This window comes from Macaca mulatta, chromosome 17 (genome assembly GCF_049350105.2).
Source record: "Macaca mulatta isolate MMU2019108-1 chromosome 17, T2T-MMU8v2.0, whole genome shotgun sequence".
In the NCBI taxonomy this organism is placed as follows: domain Eukaryota; kingdom Metazoa; phylum Chordata; class Mammalia; order Primates; family Cercopithecidae; genus Macaca; species Macaca mulatta.
In genome coordinates, this window is record NC_133422.1 from 93,328,214 (window position 1) to 93,348,590 (window position 20,377).

General features: G+C 43.9%; 1 pseudogene; it reads right to left on the bottom strand.

Moving 5' to 3' along the window:
- LOC701144 (dehydrodolichyl diphosphate synthase complex subunit NUS1 pseudogene) overlaps positions 1–1,684 on the bottom strand; it is a 46,374-nt pseudogene extending 44,690 nt beyond the window's left edge.
- Positions 1,685–20,377: the final 18,693 nt, after the last annotated feature.

Sequence of the window (20,377 nt, forward strand, 5' to 3'; positions counted from 1 at the left end):
GCAACATAGCGAGACCCTGCCTCCACAAAAAATAAAATAAAAACCAGCCTAGCATGGTGGCTCACATCTGTAGTCGCAGCTACTCAGGAGGCTGAGATGGAAGGATTGCTTGAGCTCAGTCGTTCGAGGTTTCTATGAACTATGATCATGCCACTGCACTGCAGCCTGGGTAACAGAGTGAGACTCTGTCTCTCATAACAATAATAATAATACTAAAGAGAGGATATGAGTTTTTAAATCAGTTTTAGGTCCTTTAGGGGAACTTTGTGGTCCACTGATGAGCCCCAATCTTTCTTTGAGAATCCTGATCTGGTCCTTTCCTCTATTCATGGAAGATACGCATCACAACATCCCTCCCACGGCCGTCACCCAAGCTCCTGCTTGAACAGGTCTGGGCACAGAAACAGCTGCCTCCCAGGCCCTTTCTAAACAGCTCCCATTGAAGGCAGCTTCTGCCTCTTTAACATCTATTCACTGATCCAGCTTTCACCCTTCGGAGCTTTCCTGAGTTTGTCTAGTTTTCTAGCAGTGGTTCCAGAGATGATTTTAAAGTTTTTACAGGACTCTGGGGGTATAATCTGCTTGGGCCTAGAGTCTTAAACTCATTTAAAACATCTATTTTTTATTCATTTATATATTTATTTGAGACAAGGTCTTGCTCAGGCTGGAGTGCACTGGTGCTATCTCGGTTCCCTGCAACCTCCGCCTCCCAGGTTCAAGCGATTCTAGTGTCTCAGCCTCCCGAGTAGCTGGGACTATAGACGCGTGCCACCACACCTAGCTTATTTTTGTATTTTTTGTAGAGACAGGGTTTCACCATGTTGGCCAGGATGGTCTCGATCTCAAGTGATCTGTCCACCTCAGCCTCCCAAAGTGTTGGGATTACAGGTGTGAGCCACCGCGCCTGACCTCATTTAAAACATCTAGATCTTGTCTTGTGAACTCTATCTAGGACTTTATGCCCTCTTAAGGATGTGTGTTCTCTTCATTCTAGTTGGAACATTTTTATTTTAAAAAATTAAATTGAAATGAAATAGTTCTACTTTTTTCTCTCATTGCCTAACTTTATTCTCGTTATACAGTGGAAGTTTCTACTCACGTAAATTCCTGGAAGAGCTAGATTGTTAGACTCTGGGTCCCACTTTCGTATTCCCAAGAGGGAGAATCTATTGGCCTGCTTTAAAGCTTGGAAGTCTTTTACAAAAATAGAGAAAAGATGGCCAAGAGAAGAAAAAGCCAATAAATCCAACACCCAGACCCCTTCATTGATAATGGAAAAATAGAAGTGTAATCATGTATACCAAACATTCCACTGGCGGGCTGGGCGTGGAGGCTTATGCCTGTAATCCCAATACTTTGGGAGGCCGAGGTGGGCAGATCACCTGAAGTCAGGAGTTCAAGACCAGCCTGGCCAACATGGTGAAACCCTGTCTCCACTAAAAATACAAAAATTAGCTGGGCATGGTGGTGGGCGCCTGTAATCCCAGGTACTCAAAAGGCTGAGGCAGGAGAATTGCTTGAACCCGGGAGGTGGAGGCTGCAGTGAGCTGAGATCGCGCCACTGCACTCCAGCCTGGGCAACAAGAGTGAAAGTCCATCTCAAAGAAAAAAAAAAAAGAAACTGCCTTTTCCACTTAACAATATGCCTGCTAAGGCCCGCTTTCCCACACTCACCACTGAACATGATCCCCAGGCGTGAGCAGCGAGTAACCCCTTCATTCTTCTTCTTATTCAAATACATCTATTTTTATAAGCTCTTGAATATTTGTTCTTTGGGTTCTCAGGATTATTTATTCAGTTCTATAACCATTGTTTACTTGATTCTGTGTGCCTCCTTCTGTCTGTGTACACTATGGTTTATCATCTGTCCTTGGGGGTGTCACCCATGCATGACCCTGCTGTCTTTAGATATCTTCCCATTTCTTTTTCAAAAAAGAGCATCGCTTGTCATTTTGTTATAGATTCTTCAGAATTTTGCTTTTGTGAAGCCTTTATGCCTCTTGAGCCAACTAAGCTTTGGAGTGGAGTGAGATCTATTTCTTTTCCCTGGACTTTTTTTTTTTTTTTTTGAGACGGAGTCTCGCTCCGTCGCCCAGGCTGGAGGGCAGTGGCGCCATCTCTGCTCACTGCAAGCTCCGCCTCCCGGGTTCACGCCATTCTCCTGCCTTATCCTCCCGAGTAGCTGGGACTATAGGCGCCCACCACCGCGCCCGGCTAGTTTTTGTATTTTTTAGTAGAGATGGGGTTTCACCGTGTTCGCCAGGATGGTCTTGATCTCCTGACCTCGTGATCCACCCGCCTTGGCCTCCCAAAGTGCTGGGATTACAGGCGTGAGCCACCGCGCCCGGCCGGACTTTTTTATTTATTTATTTATTTTTCAGATGGAGTTTCACTCTTGTTGCCCAGCCTGGAGTGCAATGGTGAGATCTTGGCTCACCTCAACCTCCGCCTCCCAGGTTCAAGCGATTCTCCTACCTCAGCCTCCCGAGTAGCTGGGCTTACAGGCATGCGCCACCATGCCAGGCTAATGTTTTGCATTTTTAGTAGAGATGGGGTTTCTCCATGTTGGCCAGGCTGGTCTCAAACTCCCGACCTCAGGTTATCTGCCCGCCTTGGTCTCCCAAAGTGCTGAGATTACAGGCGTGAGCCACCATGGACATTTTTGACCACCCCTCCCATGGACATTTTTGACATCTGCTTCGCTGAACCCAGAACAGGGGATCCAATTCCAAGTGGGCCAGGCCAGGCCTATTCTGGTGCTTTCTGAGAATCTGTTGTTTTGCCCATTCCTCTGCCCAGATATAGCAACACACACACACACATACACACACACACACACTGAAACCCTGCACTCGATGGCTCAATGGTTGCCTAGCGACTACCGTTGGCTTCTTGGTCACAGTAGGGTGTTGAACTGGGGCAAAGACATCTGGTTCAAATCAAGCCAATAGATTTTCTTTCCTGGGAATATGTACCTTGACTCAGAGTCTATCAGTTTATCTCTTCAAGGAATTTACATGAGAAACCTCATCTCTACTAAAAATACAAAAATTAACTGGGCGTGGTGGTGGAGGTTGCAGTGAGCCAAGATTGCACCAGTGCACTCCAACCTGGGCAAAAAAAAAGAGACTCCGTCTCAAAAAAAAAAAAAAAAAAAAAAAGGCAAGCAAGCCCAGATGCATGCAGGTAGCAGAGGAAGTTGGTTTTCAGAGACAGAGGAGAACAAAGCAGATGCAGAGAAGGAAGCAGGGTTGCCCTAGCAGACAGAGCTGCTGCCCTGCCCAGATCTCCTCGGCTCTCATTCACCAGCTCTGTGCATGCTCACAGCCCAGTTCCTGCAAACTCTGTCATTCATGGCCCTCGCCAGTGACTTTCTGAAGATTGCCTTTGGGTGTTGCAGGCATCCCACCCATATGGAGAGCGAGAAGCCCCCAGGAGTTTTCTCTTCTCCCCATTACCTCCAGCCCCACCCCTACCCATGGCTGTGACCCTCAGCTGGCTCGTGTGCAAGTGAAAAGGTCCAGCTCCATTGCTTGAGTCAGCATACACCCTGAGGTCCCATTGACACTCTGGAGCTCCCCATTCCCACACCCCTTCACCAGTTTCCCCTGGGAGCATCTCACTTCCACCCGAATCCCTGGCTTTTAGGAGAACAGATGTGAAACCAGGCGGCCCAGAGGAACGGAGGGAGCGCCCTGGGCCTGAGGATTGCTAGTTCTTGTCCAGGTCCCTTGGGAGACCCAAAGCTCTTCCAGTTTGTGGCTTCTATGACATATTCCTCAATCTTCAACCAGCTTCCTATTTGGGTTAAATTTCAACCAGCCCATTTCTGAAAACCTTGCTGCAGGCACCCAGCATTCCCCCAGGGCTAGCATCATCTCATCTCCCAAAGGGCTCGGTCTTTCACCACAACCACTGATTTCCAATTGCCCGGCATCTGGGAGATGAAATTATCAGCAAGGCAAGTTTAGAATTTATCAGATGCTTTTCCTGGAAAGTGGTTTTCAGTAGGATTTCTAGACCTTTAAATCACTCATCATGGCTATTTTTGGCCCTGTGTATGCTTTTGCATTTATTTCTGGACATTTAAAAATGAAATATACATTTATTTTTATAAAATAAATATAAATTTAATATACATATTTTATAACCAAATCTGTATTACATATGTGTGTATTATTCTTGTCCTAGAACATTTTTAATATTAACAGCTTTAAAAATATTATTTTAATGGAAAGTTCATGTCTTTTGCCATTCCAAACATATTTATATACATGTTTTGTCTATTTATAAGTCTATAAATAGACTTATCCAAAAGTCTATCTATAGAAAAAAAACGAGCCCATGTTCCTTATTTGGTATGTGTCTTTCTTCCTTCTTCTACTCTAGCCTGCCTGAAAGGTATTTTTGTGGCTGATTAAAGGGTTTTTTGTTGTTGTTGTTCTTTCCTAAAAGCCATGGATTTCATTGGATATTAATTATCAGGTTCCTCCCTGGCTGTGATGAAAAGTAATATTGCCTAATAGACTTTTCTGTCTATAGAGCAGCTGTTTCCATTATAAAGAGAACACATTATGCAGCAATTATCCATACAGAAAACCAGAAAGAAACGAGAGAAATCACCCTTAGACCTGCCAGAAGCCATATTTCCAAATAAGTCACCTCACCTCCCAGGCTTCAGCATCCTTCTTAATGAAATAAGGTAGTAGACCCCAAAGACCCCCAATGATTCTTTAAAATGCTCAAAAAGAAGATACTGGGGCTGCGTGCGGTGGCTCACGCCTGTAATCCCAGCACTTTGGGAGGCCGAGGTGGGCGGATCACAAGGTCAAGAGATCGAGACCGTCTGGGCCAACATGGTGAAATCTCGTTTCTACTAAAAATACAAAAAAAAAAAAAAAAAAAAACCTAGCTGGGCATGGTGGCGCATGCCTGTAGTCCCAGCTACTCAGGAGGCTGAGACAGCAGAGTTGTTTGAACCTGGGAGGCAGAGGTTGCAGTGAGCCAAGATCACACACCACTGCACTCCAGCCTGGACAGAGCGAGATTCTGTCTCAAAAAAAAAAAAAAAAAAAAGATCTGGAAGGAAATATTGGCCACGTGTTGACTTGGAGAAGCACAGGACTAGAAACCAGTTCTCATTCCTTGTCCTTTTCCCTTTTCTGTAGGACTTTCTTCTTTTCCACGTTCTCCCCAACTGTCTCTTTTGTTTCCAGCTGTTCCTGGTGGGTTTTTTATTTTATTTTTTATTTTTATTTTTTTTTTATTTTATTTTTTTAAGACAGAGTCTTGTTCTGTCACCCAGGCTGGAGTGCAGTGGCATGATCTCGGCTCACTGCAACCTCTGCCTCCTAGGTTCAAGCAGTTCTCCTGCCTCAACTTTCTGAGTAGCTGGGATTACAGGCAACTGCCAATACACCCGGCTAGTTTTTGTATGTTTAGTAGAAACGCGGTTTCACCTTGTTGGCCAGGCTGGTCTCGAACTCCTGACCTCAAGTGATCCCCCAACCCTGTCTCGGCCCCCTGAAGTGCTGGGATTACAGGTATGAGCCACTGCACCCAGCCTCCAGCTATTCTTTAGATTCCCTGATCATCTTTTATCTTAAACACATTAACTTTCAGCACATATTGACACAATGCTTAGGGGTTCCAAACATGTTCATCCAGCACTCCCAGATCGCTGGACTTTATTTTGTCACTTGCTGACCACAAGTCCAGAGGGCCCTTTGCATAGCACCTGCACATAATAAGTTTTCAGTACATGTTTGCTAAGTGGCTGCGTAATCAAAAGCAGAGAAAATATAATACAGAAGTTGACCTGGTGCGATGGCTCATGCCTGTAATCCCAGCACTTTGGGAGGCCAAGACAGATGGTTCACTTGAGGTCAGGAGTTCCAGACCAACCTGGCCAACATGGCGAAACCATGGGAAGGAAGCTGGAAACTTGCTGTTGGAGAAATGATTGCACTTGCACATTTTCTTGTGAAACAACCACCAAGGGCTTTATGCACCCAGAAAATGAAGATTCCCCCCAAAGGTAGATGAAGCTGTGTCACCTTTAGTTACTGACCTGTGTGCAAAAAAATTGCCCATTACATACCAAACAATGCAATAGGAGCAAGGAGAAACTGCCAGATCTCTGGTGCAGATGAAAGAAATTTCAAAGCAAGAAGAGGCTAGTGTGGTCAATTCATACATTATATAGGGCTATTGTTTCAGGCAACGTGCCAAAGTTTAATTAGCAGCACTTGTCTTTCTTAGAAGTAAAGAAATAATGTAAGCCTTTAATGAAAGGCATCTTACATTTGATTAAATATATTCCTCCATTTTGTATGTTAAAAAATTGAGGATTAAAGAAATTAATTTGCCCATTTCACAATGTCAGTGAGTTATAGAGGCAAGAGTCAAATCCCAGACAGTCTGCTTCTAGATCTCACAGTCATAATTGCAAAATTGCCCCTCACTGCACTTAGCATGGTGCCTGGTAAGATAAATATTTGTCAATGCAAACTAAACTGTCTAAAGAAGATATACTCCTGGTGAGAAATAATCCAATACATGGAGAATTTTTCTAAACATGGAAACACCATCATTCTGGTGGGAGAAGAACTCAGCACACAGTTGCTTCCAAAGCTCTGAGCCCAAGGAAAAATGGGAAAGCCAGAGGACTGCATTTTCACCTACAGTCTCTAGTCCAGACCCCTGCAGACACTGGGGATGGGGGCCAAGGGTCATACTCTTGGGACTCTGGCTTGGATTTTTTTTTTTTTTTTTGAGACAGAGTCTCACTTTGTTGCCCAGGCTAGAGTGCAGTGGCACGATCTCAGCTCACTGCAACTCCTGCCTCCCGGGTTCAAGCGATTCTCCTGCCTCAGCCTCCCAAGTAGCTGGGACTACAGGTACCCGCCACCATACCTGGTTAATTTTTTTTCTTTTTGAGATGAAGTCTTGCTTTGTCACCCAGGCTGGAATACAGTGGCTCAATCTCAGTTCACTGCAACCTCCACCTCTCGAGTTCAAGCAATTCTCCTCCCTTACCCTCCCAAGTAGCTGGAACTACAGGCACCTGCCACCACGCCCAACTAATTTTTGTATTTTTAGTAGAGATGGGGTTTCACTATGTTGGCCAGGCTGGTCTCAAACTCCTGACCTCGTGATCCACCTGCCTTGGCCTCCCAAAGTACTGGGATTATAGGCGTGAGCCACTGCATCCGGCCAATTTTTGTATTTTTGGTAGAGACAGGTTTTCGCTAATGTTGGCCAGGCTGGTCTCTAACTCCTGACCTCGAGTGATCCGCCCATCTCGGCCTCCCAAAGTACTAGGATTACAAGTGTGAGCCCCTGCTCCCGGCCAGCTTAGAATTTGTAAGATCTGGCCCCCAAGAGGCTAACTTCAACCCATCAACTGAATTATCTCTGATTTTGAAACTCAAATTTTTTATTAAAATGTTAACTATTTTTTCTTATTCCTAAAGTAACTTATGCCAAAAAAAAATTGAAAATATATAAAAAAATAGTAGTCACTATTCACATCCTGGCATATATACTTATTTTTTCATAATCTGTGATTGTGGGTTTTTTTTTTTTTTTTTTTTTTTTGAGACACTGCACTGTTGCCCAGGCTGGAGTGCAGTGCAGTGGCACAACCTTGACTCACTGTAACCTTGGACTCCTGGGCTCAAGTGATCCTCCTGCCTCAGCCTCCCAAGTACCTGGGACTACAGGCACACACCACCATGCCTGGCTATCTTTTATTTTTTTATATAGATGAGGTACCACTATGTTGCCAATGCTGATCTTGAAATCCTGGGCTCAAGCGATCCCCCTGCCTTGGCCTCCCAGAATGCTGGGATTACAGGTGTGATCCACCATGCCCTGCCTGATTTTATTTTGATTATCTTAAATCTTATGATCACACATAATTTATAAATTTGTGTATATCTCTTCTACTTTAATTCTTCTAATGAGTTGGCAAAGCACACATACACAATAGTTCTGTAGTTTTATGTGTTTTTGAATAGCTGTTTCAAGACAATCCTAATTATAACTTGCCCTCTCCAGGCCAGGCACTGGGGAGGATTGAGCAGGGAGATCGGTGGAAGTGAGAGCACGCCACTGCACTCGTCTGGGCGACAGGTGAGATTTTGACCGTCTCAAAAAAAAACAAAAACAAAAACAAAACACCTGCCCTTATAGATCATCTATAAAATGTGAAACGTATTACATATTTTTTGATATTACACAGAAACCACACTAAAATGTCTTTCAATAAGTAAAAAGCCTGCATTTTTTTTTTTTTTTTTTTGAGACTGAGTCTCGCCCTGTTGCCCAGGCTGGAGTGCAGTGGTGTGATCTCGGCTCACTGCAAGGTCCATCTCCCGGGTTCAAGAGATTCCCCTGCCTCAGTCTCCCGAGTAGCTGGGACCATAGGTGCATGCCACCACACCTGGTTAATTTTTTGTTTTTTTTAGTAGAGACGGGGTTTCACCGTGTTAGCCAGGATGGTCTCGATCTCCTGACCTCAAGTGATCTACCTGCCTCGGCCTCCTGAAGTGCTGGGATTACAGGCGTGAGCCACCACACCCGGTCAAAAAGCCTGAATTTTAGATACAGGGAATTCTGATTAGATTATCATAGTTATGACCAAAAATATAAAGTAGACATTGCTATCTTATCTTCAGTCCTTGCCTTTAATAGGCTAATGAATACAAATTAAACCACAGGTGAGCGTTACTTCGTTCTGAGACAGTGAAGAAATTTCCCCAGTATTAAATATATTAATATAACTAGTTGTATAAATCTAAGTATAAAACTGACCTCCAAGATACTTTGAGACAACATTTACCGTCTTTGGGAAAAGTTGGACATTACTAGTGAAGTCCAATCATATCTTTAGAAGGGGAAAATGGTAATAGTATTTACTGAATTGGAATTACTATCAAAATTCAAAAGAGCTGATCATATTCACTTAGCTATAAGCCAGTCTTATTTAAATCAGGACTGTTCAACCAAAATATCCTGTCAGTCATTCATGATCTGAATTCTGGTGTATGAGATCAAATTATGGTAACACATTTGAAAACTCATGAGACATTTCTGTTTTGTAATAAATAAGGCAGTGGCCAATTATTATCCATTAGCAGCTTTTTTGAGATAAACTATCAAGTCTACCCTTTCTGACCTCTCAATGTCAGCCAAGATGATTTGTGTTCCAGGGAGGTACTTCTTGGGATTCTCCTAAGACCCCATCGGTGTCTCCTCTCCCCAGGTGATGCCTTTGTCCTTACTGGCCTCTGTGCCAGAGGATCCAGTTGCCTGACTTGTCTTCTGCCCAAAGAGACCATGGGGATTTGGCCCAGTTATGTGCTTGCTTCCATTTTCCATGGTGTGGCAAAGGGTGAATTTTGTTTTGTTTTGTTTTCTTGTTTTTGAGATGGAGTCTCTCTCTGTCGCCCAGGCTGGAGTGCAATGGCACGATCTCGGCTCACTGCAACCTCCACCTCCCGGGTTCAAGCAATTCTCCTGCCTCAGCCTCCTGAGTAGCTAGGATTACAGGCATACGCCACCACATCAGCTAATTTTTGTATTTTTAGTAGAGACGGGGTTTCACCATGTTGGCCAGGCTGATCTCGAACTCCTGACAGGTGATCTGTCTGCCTCAGCCTCCCAAAGTGCTGGGATTACAGTCTTCTTACCTTTCTCCACACTACCCCTATTTAATACTCTTTTTTTGTTGCTCCCATTACAAAGGTTCCTGCTCAGAAGCCAGATGTCCCTCTCACTTCACGTCCACATTTTCAAGTTTTAGATCAGGTTGCTTTGTAACCTTTTCTTTAGATGTAGTATATTTTCTAAATCCCTTATCATAGATTAAACATCTAAAGTAGAGGATTCCATTGTATAATTATTATTATTATTACTATTTTTAAGACAGCTTCTTGCTCTGTCACCCTGGCTGGAGTGCAGTGGCACAATCTTGGCTCACTGCAACCTCCGCCTGCCAGGTTCAAGTGACTCTCCTGCCTCAGCCTCCTGAGTAGCTGGGATTACAGGTACCTGACACCACACCTGGCTAATTTTTGTATTTTCAGTAGAGATGGGGTTTCACCATATTGGCCAGGCTGGTCTCAAACTCCTGACTTCAGGTGATCCACCCTCCTCGGCCTCCCAAAGTGCTGGGATTACAGGTGTGAGCCACTGCACTCAGCCTCTTTTTCTTTTTTTTGAGATGGAGTCTCGCTCTGTCACCCAGGCTGGAGTGCAGTGGGGCAATCTTTTTTTTTTTTTTTTTTTTTTTGAGACGGAGTCTCGCTCTGCCGCCCAGGCTGGAGTGCAGTGGCCGGATCTCAGCTCACTGCAAGCTCCGCCTCCCGGGTTCACGCCATTCTCCTGCCTCAGCCTCCCCAGTAGCTGGGACTACAGGCGCCCGCCACCTCACCCGGCTAGTTTTTTGTATTTTTTTTAGTAGAGACGGGGTTTCACCGTGTTAGCCAGGATGGTCTCGATCTCCCGACCTCGTGATCCGCCCGTCTTGGCCTCCCAAAGTGCTGGGATTACAGGCTTGAGCCACTGCGCCCGGCCGAGTGGGGCAATCTTGGCTAACTGCAACCTCTGCCTCCTGGGTTCTACTAATCCTCCTACTTTAGCCTCCTGAGTAGCTGGGATTACAGGCACGTGCCACCGTGCCTGGCTAATTTTTGTATTTTCAGTAGAGATGGGTTTTTGCCATGTTAACCAGGCTGGTCTCGAACTCCTGACTGCAAGTGATGTGCCCACCTTGGCCTCCCAAAGTGCTGGGAGTAGAGGCGTGAGCCACCGCGCTCGGCCCTGAGTGACATTCTTGAGGACTGTGTCTCAGGCTTCTCCTTCTGGTTCTCCATGCACTGCCAGGCCCATATGCCTGCTGTTTGTAGGCAGATGTCTCTCGCCGACCTCTTTGCAAGTCCGGACTGTAACATCCAACTGCCCATGACCCACTTCCCCCGAGTCTCACAGGCACTCAGATGCTCTGTGGCCTCATGATCTCGTGATCTCATGGCTGAACTCATGATCTTTCCCACAGTCGTGGCCTCTTGCTGTTTTGTTTTTTTTTTGAGACAGAGTCTTGCCTGTGGCCCAGGCTGGAGTGCAGTGGCGTGATCTGGGCTCACTGCAAGCTCCACTGCCCGGGTTCACGCCATTCTCCTGCCTCAGCTTCCTGAGTAGCTGGGACCACAGGCGCCCACCACCGCGCCCGGCTAATTTTTGTATTTTTAGGAGAGACGGAGTTTCACTGTGTTAGCCAGGATGGTCTCGATCTCCTGACCTCGTGATCCGCCCGTCTCGGCCTCCCAAACTGCTGGGATTCCACACGTGAGCCACCGCGCCCGGCTGCTTCTTGCTGTTTTGTTGTTGTCTCAGCAAATGGTGTTCATGACACTCACTGGGCTGCTCCACCTGAAATTTGGGAGTCGTCCTTGCCTCTTCCTCCTCCTTGCCTCAGCGTTCCATCACACACTCACCAAGCCCTCGGAGGCTCTTGCCAGTCTCTCTTCCATCCCTTCACCTGAGTTAGGGCCACCTCCGACTCCCCTCCAGATTCTCACAGCAGCCTCCTAATGAGGTCCCCGCCCCCCATCTTGTCTTCTTCCAACGCACTTTCTACACAGTGTTCACGGTGATCTTTCCAGGATGCAAATTTGATCAGCACCCCACCCCTACCTCCACCCAAAACCCTCAAAACTTGCCCTCAGAATAACACTCAAACTTCCTAAAATGCTCCACAGTAAGGTGGTCTGTTCACGACCAAATTGGCAAACTGGAGTTTGTTGGGAAGATAATCCTTTAAGACTGGGTGGGTTTCGAGTCGTCCTCCTCCTGTGTGCCCAGGGGGATTTTGCCTTTGCCTCTCAGTAGCTTCCTGTCTCTCCATCCTCCCAGGCAAGTCCAAGCTTTGGGGCTCAGTGGTACAGAAGCCCAGCAGGAAAGGAGGCAGTAGGAAGCTCTGAGAGGCTTTGCTTTTTTCCTTTGTCTATTTCTTCTTTTTCAATTATTTTTTTAAAACTTAGAGATAGCATCTCATTTTATTGCCCAGGGTGGGGTGCAGTGGTGTGATCAAAGCTCACTGCAGCCTCGATCCTCCTGCTTCAGCCTCACAAGTAGCTAAGACTACAGGCATGTGCCACCACGCCTGGCTAATTTTTTAAAAAATGTTTTGTAGAGACCAGGTTTCGCCATGTTGCCCAGGCTGGTCTTGAACTCCTGGCCTCAAGTGATGCTCCTGCCTCGGCCTCCCAAAGTGTTGGGATTACAGCATGAGCCACCACATTCAGCCTCCTTTGTCTGTTTATTAATACAGCATTGTCAGCACACAGCCCTGCTCTCTGCTGCAAAATGTTTCCATGTTTTCTTTCACACTTGCAATCACCTTGCGAGGTAGGTTTTGTTCTTACTGCCATTTTGCAGTTGAGAAAACAGACTCAGAGAACTTAAAAGACTTGCCCAAACTCCGTAGTCAGCAGGAAGCAGACCTAAATTCAAGGCCACATCCAAAACAACGGATGTCTTCCACTCTCTCATGCCGTTTCTCATACCCTCTCTGCTCCTTTTGCATTAGATTTCACCAATGCCACTTCCTTCTGCATTTTCACTTCTTTTGTGCAAGGGAAGTGTTTCTTCTGGCTTCCTGTCTCAGCTCTGCCAGGGAGCCCTTCTGCCCATTCTATTGCATTCCACAGAGCTGATGAATGAGCTATCACTGAAAATGGATCTTCTTTGGGAGGCCGAGACGGGTGGATCACGAGGTCAGGAGATCAAGACCATCCTGGCTAACATGGTGAAACCCCGTCTCTACTAAAAAATACAAAAAAACTAGCCGGGTGTGGTGGGGGGCGCCTGTAGTCCCAGCTACTCGGGAGGCTGAGGCAGGAGAATGGCGTAAACCCGGGAGGCGGAGCTTGCAGTGAGCTGAGATGCGGCCACTGCACTCCAGCCTGGGTGACAGAGCGAGACTCCGTCTCAAAAAAAAAAAAAAAAAAAAGAAAGAAATGGATCTTCTTATTTTTGCATACTACACACTCTTCCACACTTTGCTTTTTTCATTTAACAGTAATATATATTAGAACTCATCTATTATCAGGGCATAGGAAGTTATCTGATTCTTTATTATAGCTGCAGAACAGTTCACTGAATGGATATATTCCATGATTTATCTCGTTAGCTCCCTAGTGATGGAATTTGGCTAGTTTCCATTCTTTGACTGTTATAGAAAATGATGTAAGGAATAACCCCGAATATACTTCATTTTGTGCACATAGAAAAAGTATGCCTTGTCAGAGGAAATACTTGATAGATATTGCCAAATATCTGTCATTTGTCTAATATCATATATTGTCTAATATCCATTTCCTGAGTGAGAGTGCCTGGCCAACAGTTTGCACTGTCAAACTTGGGAATTTTTACCAATATACATAAACATTGGTATCTTACTGTAGTTCTAATATGCATTTTGTTTATGTGTAATGGGAACCATGTCTTCATATTTTAAAGCAATCTGTATTTTTTTTAATGTTAGCTGTTCATGTTCTGCCCTTTCAGGGGTGGTGTTCTGGCTTTGTTGACACTTAGAGATTTTTGTGTATTAGGGAGAGTAGTAGTTGGTTTGTGATATAAGTCACATAAATGCTTTGTCATTTGTTTTCTGACTTTGCCTATAATGCTTTGTGCTATGCAAAAAGTGACTTCGTTTTTTTAAATTAACACACAGTAAAATTGAGTTTTTTGATGTGGAGTTCTAGGAATTTTAACACATGTATAGACTGTGTAACTACCACTGTAATCAGCAGACAGAACTGTTCCATCATCCCAAAACTTCTCAGTATTACCTCTTTCCCTCCACCCCTCCAAAGACCACTGATATGTTCTCATTCACTCTAGTTTTTTCTTTTCAAGAGTATCTTATAAATGGAATTATAAATCTGGAGCCTTTGAGACTGGCTTGTCCCACTTAGCAAGCATAATGTCTTGAGATTCGCCTGATGTGTTGCTGCACTGATTACGTGTTCCTTTCAATTACTGAGTAGTAAACCATCATATGGATGTACCACAGCTGTTTGTCCATTCACCCGTTGAAGGACACTTTGATAGTTTCCAGTTCTTGGCAATTGTGAATACAGATATATAAGCATCTGTGTTGGCCGGGCGCAGTGGCTCATGCCTGAATTCCCGGCACTTTGGGAGGTCGAGGCAGGCGGATCACTTGAGGCCAGGAGTTCGAGACCAGCCTGGCCAACATAGTGAAACCCCATCTCTACTAAAAACACACACACAAAAATTAGCCAGGCTTGGTGCGCACCTGTAATCCCAGCTACTCAGAGGTTGAGAAAGGAGAATCGCTTGAACACAGGAGGTGAAGGTTGCAGTAAGCCAAGATTGCACCACTGTGCTCCAGCCTGGGCAACAGAACAAGCCTGTCTCCAAAAAAAAAAAAAAAAAAAAAGAAAGAAAGAAAAAGAAAAAGAAAAAGCATCCCTGTACAGGTTTTTGAATAAACATATGGTGAATACCCAGGAGCGGAATTTCTGGGTTGTATATTTCACTTTATAAGAAATGGCAAGTTGTTCTCCAGAGTGGCTGTCTCATTTGCATTCCCACCATGAAAGTATGAGCATTCTAGTTGCTTCTCATCTTCACCAGCAATTGGTGACAGTATTTTTTATTTCAGCCATTTTAATATATGTGTAACGGTGTCTCATTGTGGCTTCAATTTACATTTCCCTAAAAATGACTGTGATATTGAACATTTTCATGTGATTATTTTCTTATGTTCTTTTTGGTGAAATATCTGCTTAAGTCTTACCCATTTTTAAATTGGGCTACTTGTGTTTTTTTGCTGTTCGGTTTAGAGCTCTTTGTATATTCTAAACACAAGTCCTTTGTCGGATACATGATTTGAAAACATTTTGTCCTAGCGTGTAGTGTAGGTTTCCATTCTCTTGACAGTCTTTGCAGAAACAAATTTTTATCTGCATGATACAAAATCATATAATTTTGATGATGTTTAATCATTTTTTCTTTTTTTTTTTTGAGATGGAGTCTCGATCTGTTGCCCAGGCTAGAGTGCAGTGGCGCGATCTCGGCTCACTGCAAGCTCTGCCTCCCTGGTTCATGACATTCTCCTGCCTCAGCCTCCTGAGTAGCTGGGACCACTGCGCCCGGCTAATTTTTTGTATTTTTAGTAGAGACGGGGTTTCACCGTGTTAGCCAGGATGGTGTCGATCTCCTGACCTTGTGATCGCCCGCCTCAGCCTCCCAAAGTGCTGGGATTACAGGCATGAGCCACTGTGCCTGGCCATTTTTTCTTTTATTGATTATGCATTTGGCATTCTGCCTGATAACTCTTTGCTTAACTCGGGTTCATGAATACTTTATGATTTCATCTGAAAGATAGTCTTTCATTTTACATTGAGATCTAAGATATATTTTGAGTTAATTTTTGCATAAGCTGTGAGATTTGGGGCTCATTTTTGTGTGTGTGCATATGTTCGGTTGCTCAAACACCATTTATTAAAAAGACTATGCTTTCTCCACTGAATTGCCTTTGCATTTTACTCAAAATTGGTCATATTTGGCCCGATTTTTAGGCTCTCTATCCTGTTGCAGTGATCAATGTGCCTAGCCCTTGCCATACCACACTTTCTTACTTTAGCTTTATAAACATTTAAAAATTTAGTAGTATGATCCCTCTGAATATATTTATTTCTTTCAAAATAGTTTTGACTATTCTAGTTCCTTTGACTGTTCTAGTTGCTTTGCCTTATCAAATAAACTTTGGAATCAGCTTGTCTATATCTACAAAAATCCCTACTGGAATTTTTTTTTTTTTTTTTTTTTTTTTTTTTTTTTTTTTAGTATGCCTTGTATCTGTGCATTCCTTTTGGGAGAATTGCCATATTTACTATGTTGAGTTTCCTAATCTGTGTTTTTGAGACAGGAGCTCACTCTGTTGCCCAGGCTGGAACGCAGTGGCACAATCACAGCTCGGCGGCCACAACCTCCCAGGCTCAGGTGATCTCCCTGAGTAGCTTGAATCTCTTAATCTATGAACACAGTCTATCTCTTCATTAATTTATGTCTCTTTAACTGTTTTCAGTGTTCAAGTTTTATAGCTTTCAGTATTCAGATTCTATACATATTTTGTTAGGTTCATACCTAATCATTTATTTTTGAGTGAGCGATTGTCAATAATGTGTGTGTATATATATTTAAATTCTTCAATATACTTTGGACTGCTAGTACATAGAAATACAATTGATTTTCATGTTGACCTTGTATCCTGCAACCTACTAAGCACATTTATCATATCTCAGAGGCTTTTTATTGATTCCTTGGGATTTTCTATGTAGCCAATCATGTTGTCTATGCAAGAAAACCATCTGGATCCCTTCCTAATGTGTATGTGCTTATTTCTAGGTCTTGCCTTATTGTACCGGCTAGGACTTCCAGCATGATGGCAAAGAAGATGCCAACACTTTTGTAGTTTTTGTTTTTACTTTTCAAGGTTGCATTTATCAAGCTTTTCTCTCTCTCTCTCTTTTTTTTTTTTTTTTGAAATGGAGTCTCACTCTGTCACCCAGGCTGGAATGCAGTGGTGTGATGTCAGCTCACTGCAACCTCCGCCTCCCAGTTCCAAGCAATTCTTCTGCCTCAGCCTCCCGAGTAGCCACGATGACAGGTGTGTGCCATGACATCCGGCTACTTATTGCATTTTTAGTAGAGATGAGGTTTCACCATGTTGTCCAGTCTGGTCTCAAACTCTTGACCTCAAGTGATCCACCCACCTCGGCCTCCCAAAGTGCTGGGATTACAGATGTGAGACACCATGCCTGGCCAATCAGTCTTTCTTTTGAACTTTTATTTTGGGTTTGGGGGTACATATGTAGGTTTGTTACCTAGGTAAACTTGTGTTATGGGGGTTTGATGCACAGATTGTCTCATCACCCAGGCCCTAAGCCTAGTATCCAATAGTTATTTTTTCTGATGGTCTCCCTCCTCTCACCCTCCACCCTCACAGAGGACCCAGTGTGTGCTGTTCCCTTCTTTTTGTCTATGTGTTCTCATCATTTAGCTCTCACTTATAAGTGAGAACGTGCAGTATTTGGTTTTCTGTTCCTGTTAAAGATAATGTATCATTAAGAAATGCCTGACGCATTATCCTTACATTTTTTACTTTGAGTAATGATAAAAATTGCTTTCCCACTGAAAGTTATTTTATAACTTTCCTTCTTATGTTTTTTTTGGAAAAATGATGGGCCAGGCACAGTGGCTCGTGCCTGTAATACCAGCACTTTGGGAGGCTGAGGCAGGCAGATCATGAGGTCAGGAGATTGAGACCATCCTGGCCAACATGGTGAAACATCATCTCTAACAAAAATACAAAAATAAGCTGGGTGTGGTGGTGTGTGCCTGTAGTCCCAGCTACTTGGGAGGCTGAGGGAGGAGAATCGTTTGAACCCAGGAGGCAGAGGTTTCAGTGAGCCAATATTGCACCACTGTAGTACTCCAGCCTGGAGACAGAGCAAGACTCTATCTCAAAAAAAAAAAAAAAGGAAAAAAAAAAAAAGATGTTAGGGCAGTTACATTGGTGAGGCCTGGATGAGGGAGAAGGAGAGACCTAGTCATGTATCATTGTAGTCTATGTATTTCTTTTCATGGTGTCTGAGAAATGCTATATGAGAACTTGAGTTATTTTGAAATTAATGTTGTAATTACTGAACTCCATTCTTTAACCGCATTCCACTCACACTGGATGATGTGAGTGAAAGCTCTACAGGGGTCATATTACCTCACGGATACAAAAGGTATCCACACTCATTTTTTTCTTGAGATGGAGTCTTGCTCTGTCTCCCAGGCTGGAGTGTAGTGGTGCAATCTCAGCTCACTGCAATCTCCATTTCCCAGGTTCAAGGGATTCGCCTGCCTCAGCCTCCCAAGTAGCTGGGATTACAGGTACCCGCCACCACACCCAACTAATTTTTGTATTTTCAGTAGAGACGGGGTTTTGCTATGTTTGCCAGGCTGGTCTCAAACTCCAGACCTCAAGTGAGCCACGTACCTCGGCCTCCCAAAGTTCTGGGATTACAGGTATGAACCACTGCACCTGGCCCACATTCCATTTTAACAAGAGTGTGTTTACTAATGTGAAGTGAGGCTTAAAATTCAAGTGTCCTGAAAATTTTAAGTACGATTTCAAGAACAACTAATAAACATAAAAAATCATGTTCAATCTTATAAGACATCATAAAAATCAAATTAAAGTTCAAATGTGAGACTATTACATACTCAACACAATGGCTAAATGGAAAAAGACAAGTAAATACTGAGTATTAGTCAGGATATGAAAAAACCAGAATGTTTACGCGCTGCCATTGTGAATATAAATTGGTACAATCAATGTGAAAAGTTAGTGATATCTATCTAATGCTACTATACATATCCCATGACTTGCCAATTACAGACAAGTAGATGTTCAAGATAAATGCACAGCTATGTTTGACAAAAGATATATACAATAATATTCATAGCAGCACTATGAGACTAGTCCAAATTGGAAGCTACTTAACTCTCCATCAACAGTGGAATGGGCCAGGTGTGGTGGTCCATGCTCGTCATCCCAGCACTTTGGGAGGCTGAGGCTGGAAGGCTGCTTGAACCCAGAAGTTTGATACCAGCCTGGGCAACATAGGGAGCCCTGGTCTCTACAAAAACATTTTAAAAATTGGCCAGGCATAGCGATGTGTTCCTGTTGTCCCGGCTACTCAGGAGGCTGAGGCAGGAGGACTGCATAAGCCCAGTGTGAGGTTACAGTGAGCTGTGATCACACCACTGCACTCAAGCCAGGGCAACAGAGCGATACCCTATCTCAAAAAAACACCACACAGACACACACACACACACACACACACACACACACACACACACACCAGTAGAATGGACAAATAAATTATGGTATAGTCACATTGCTGTACACAAAACTATGTCCACCAAGAATAAAGGCCAGGTGCAGTGCCTCACACTTGAATCCCAGCACTTTGGGAGGCTAAGGTGGAAGGATGGCTTGAGGCCACGAATTTGAACCAGCTTGCTTAACATAGTGAGATTCTGACTCTGGAAAAGTTAAAAAAAAAAAAATTAGGCTGGGTACAGTGGCTCATGCCTGTAATCCCAGCACTTTGGGAGACCAAGGCGGGCAAATCACCTGAAGTCGAGAGTTCGAGACCAGCCTAGCCAACATGGTTAAACTCTGTCTCTACTAAAAAAAAAAAAAAAAGTTAGCTAGACACAGTGGTGAGCACCTGTAATCCCAGCTACTTGGGAGACTGAGGCATGAATCCGGGAGACAGAGGTTTCAGTGAGCCAAGATCGTGCCACTGTACTCCAGCCTGGGCAACAGAGCAAGACTCCATCTCAAAAAAAAAAAAAAAAATTAGGTGAGTTTAATGGCACACACCTGTAGCCCCAGCTACTTGGAGGCTGAGGAAGGAGGACTGCTTGAGCCCAGGAGTTTGAAGTTGCAGTGAGCCGTGATCACACCACTGTACTCCAGCCTGGGCAACAGAGCAAGACACTATCTCAAAACAACAACAACAACAACAACAACAAAAACCCACGAATGAACAACCTGTAACTACATACAATACTGTGGGTGAATCTCACAAGCATACAAGCATAATGTCAAGTGAAAGAATCTAGACACAGAATAACGCATACTGTGTGAGTCCATTTACATAAAGTTCAAAAATAAGCAAAACTGATCTATGGGGTTAGGAATTAAGATAGCAGATACCCAAAGGTGTGTAAGAGCAAAAGGAGGCATGAGAGAGCTTCTGATAACACTTGGTCTCTTGATACGAGTCCTATTACATGAGTGTGTTCAATTTGTGAAAATTTACCAATTTTACTATTATTTGTGCACTTTTCTGTGTATGTTTTACACAAGTTTTAAAAATAAATGTGTTTTTATTTAGTAATCATGATTGTTAATTGGTGGAATAAGATACAACTGGTCTCAAAATTCAGCCACATAATGCATTATTATTATTATTATTATTATTATTATTAGAGACAGAGTATCACCTGTCACCCAGGCTGGAATGCAGTGGTGTAATCTTGGCTCCCGGAAACCTCCACTTCCAGGGTTCAAGTGATTCTCCTGCCTCAGCCTCCCAAGTAGCTGGGACCACAGGCAAGTGCTACCATGCCCGGCTAATTTGCGTATTTTTAGTAGAGACGAAGTTTCACCATGTTGGCCAGACTGGTCTCGAACTCCTGACTTCAAGTGATCTGCCCACCTCGGCCTCCCAAAGTGCTGGGATTACAGGTGTGAGCCACTGTGCCCAGC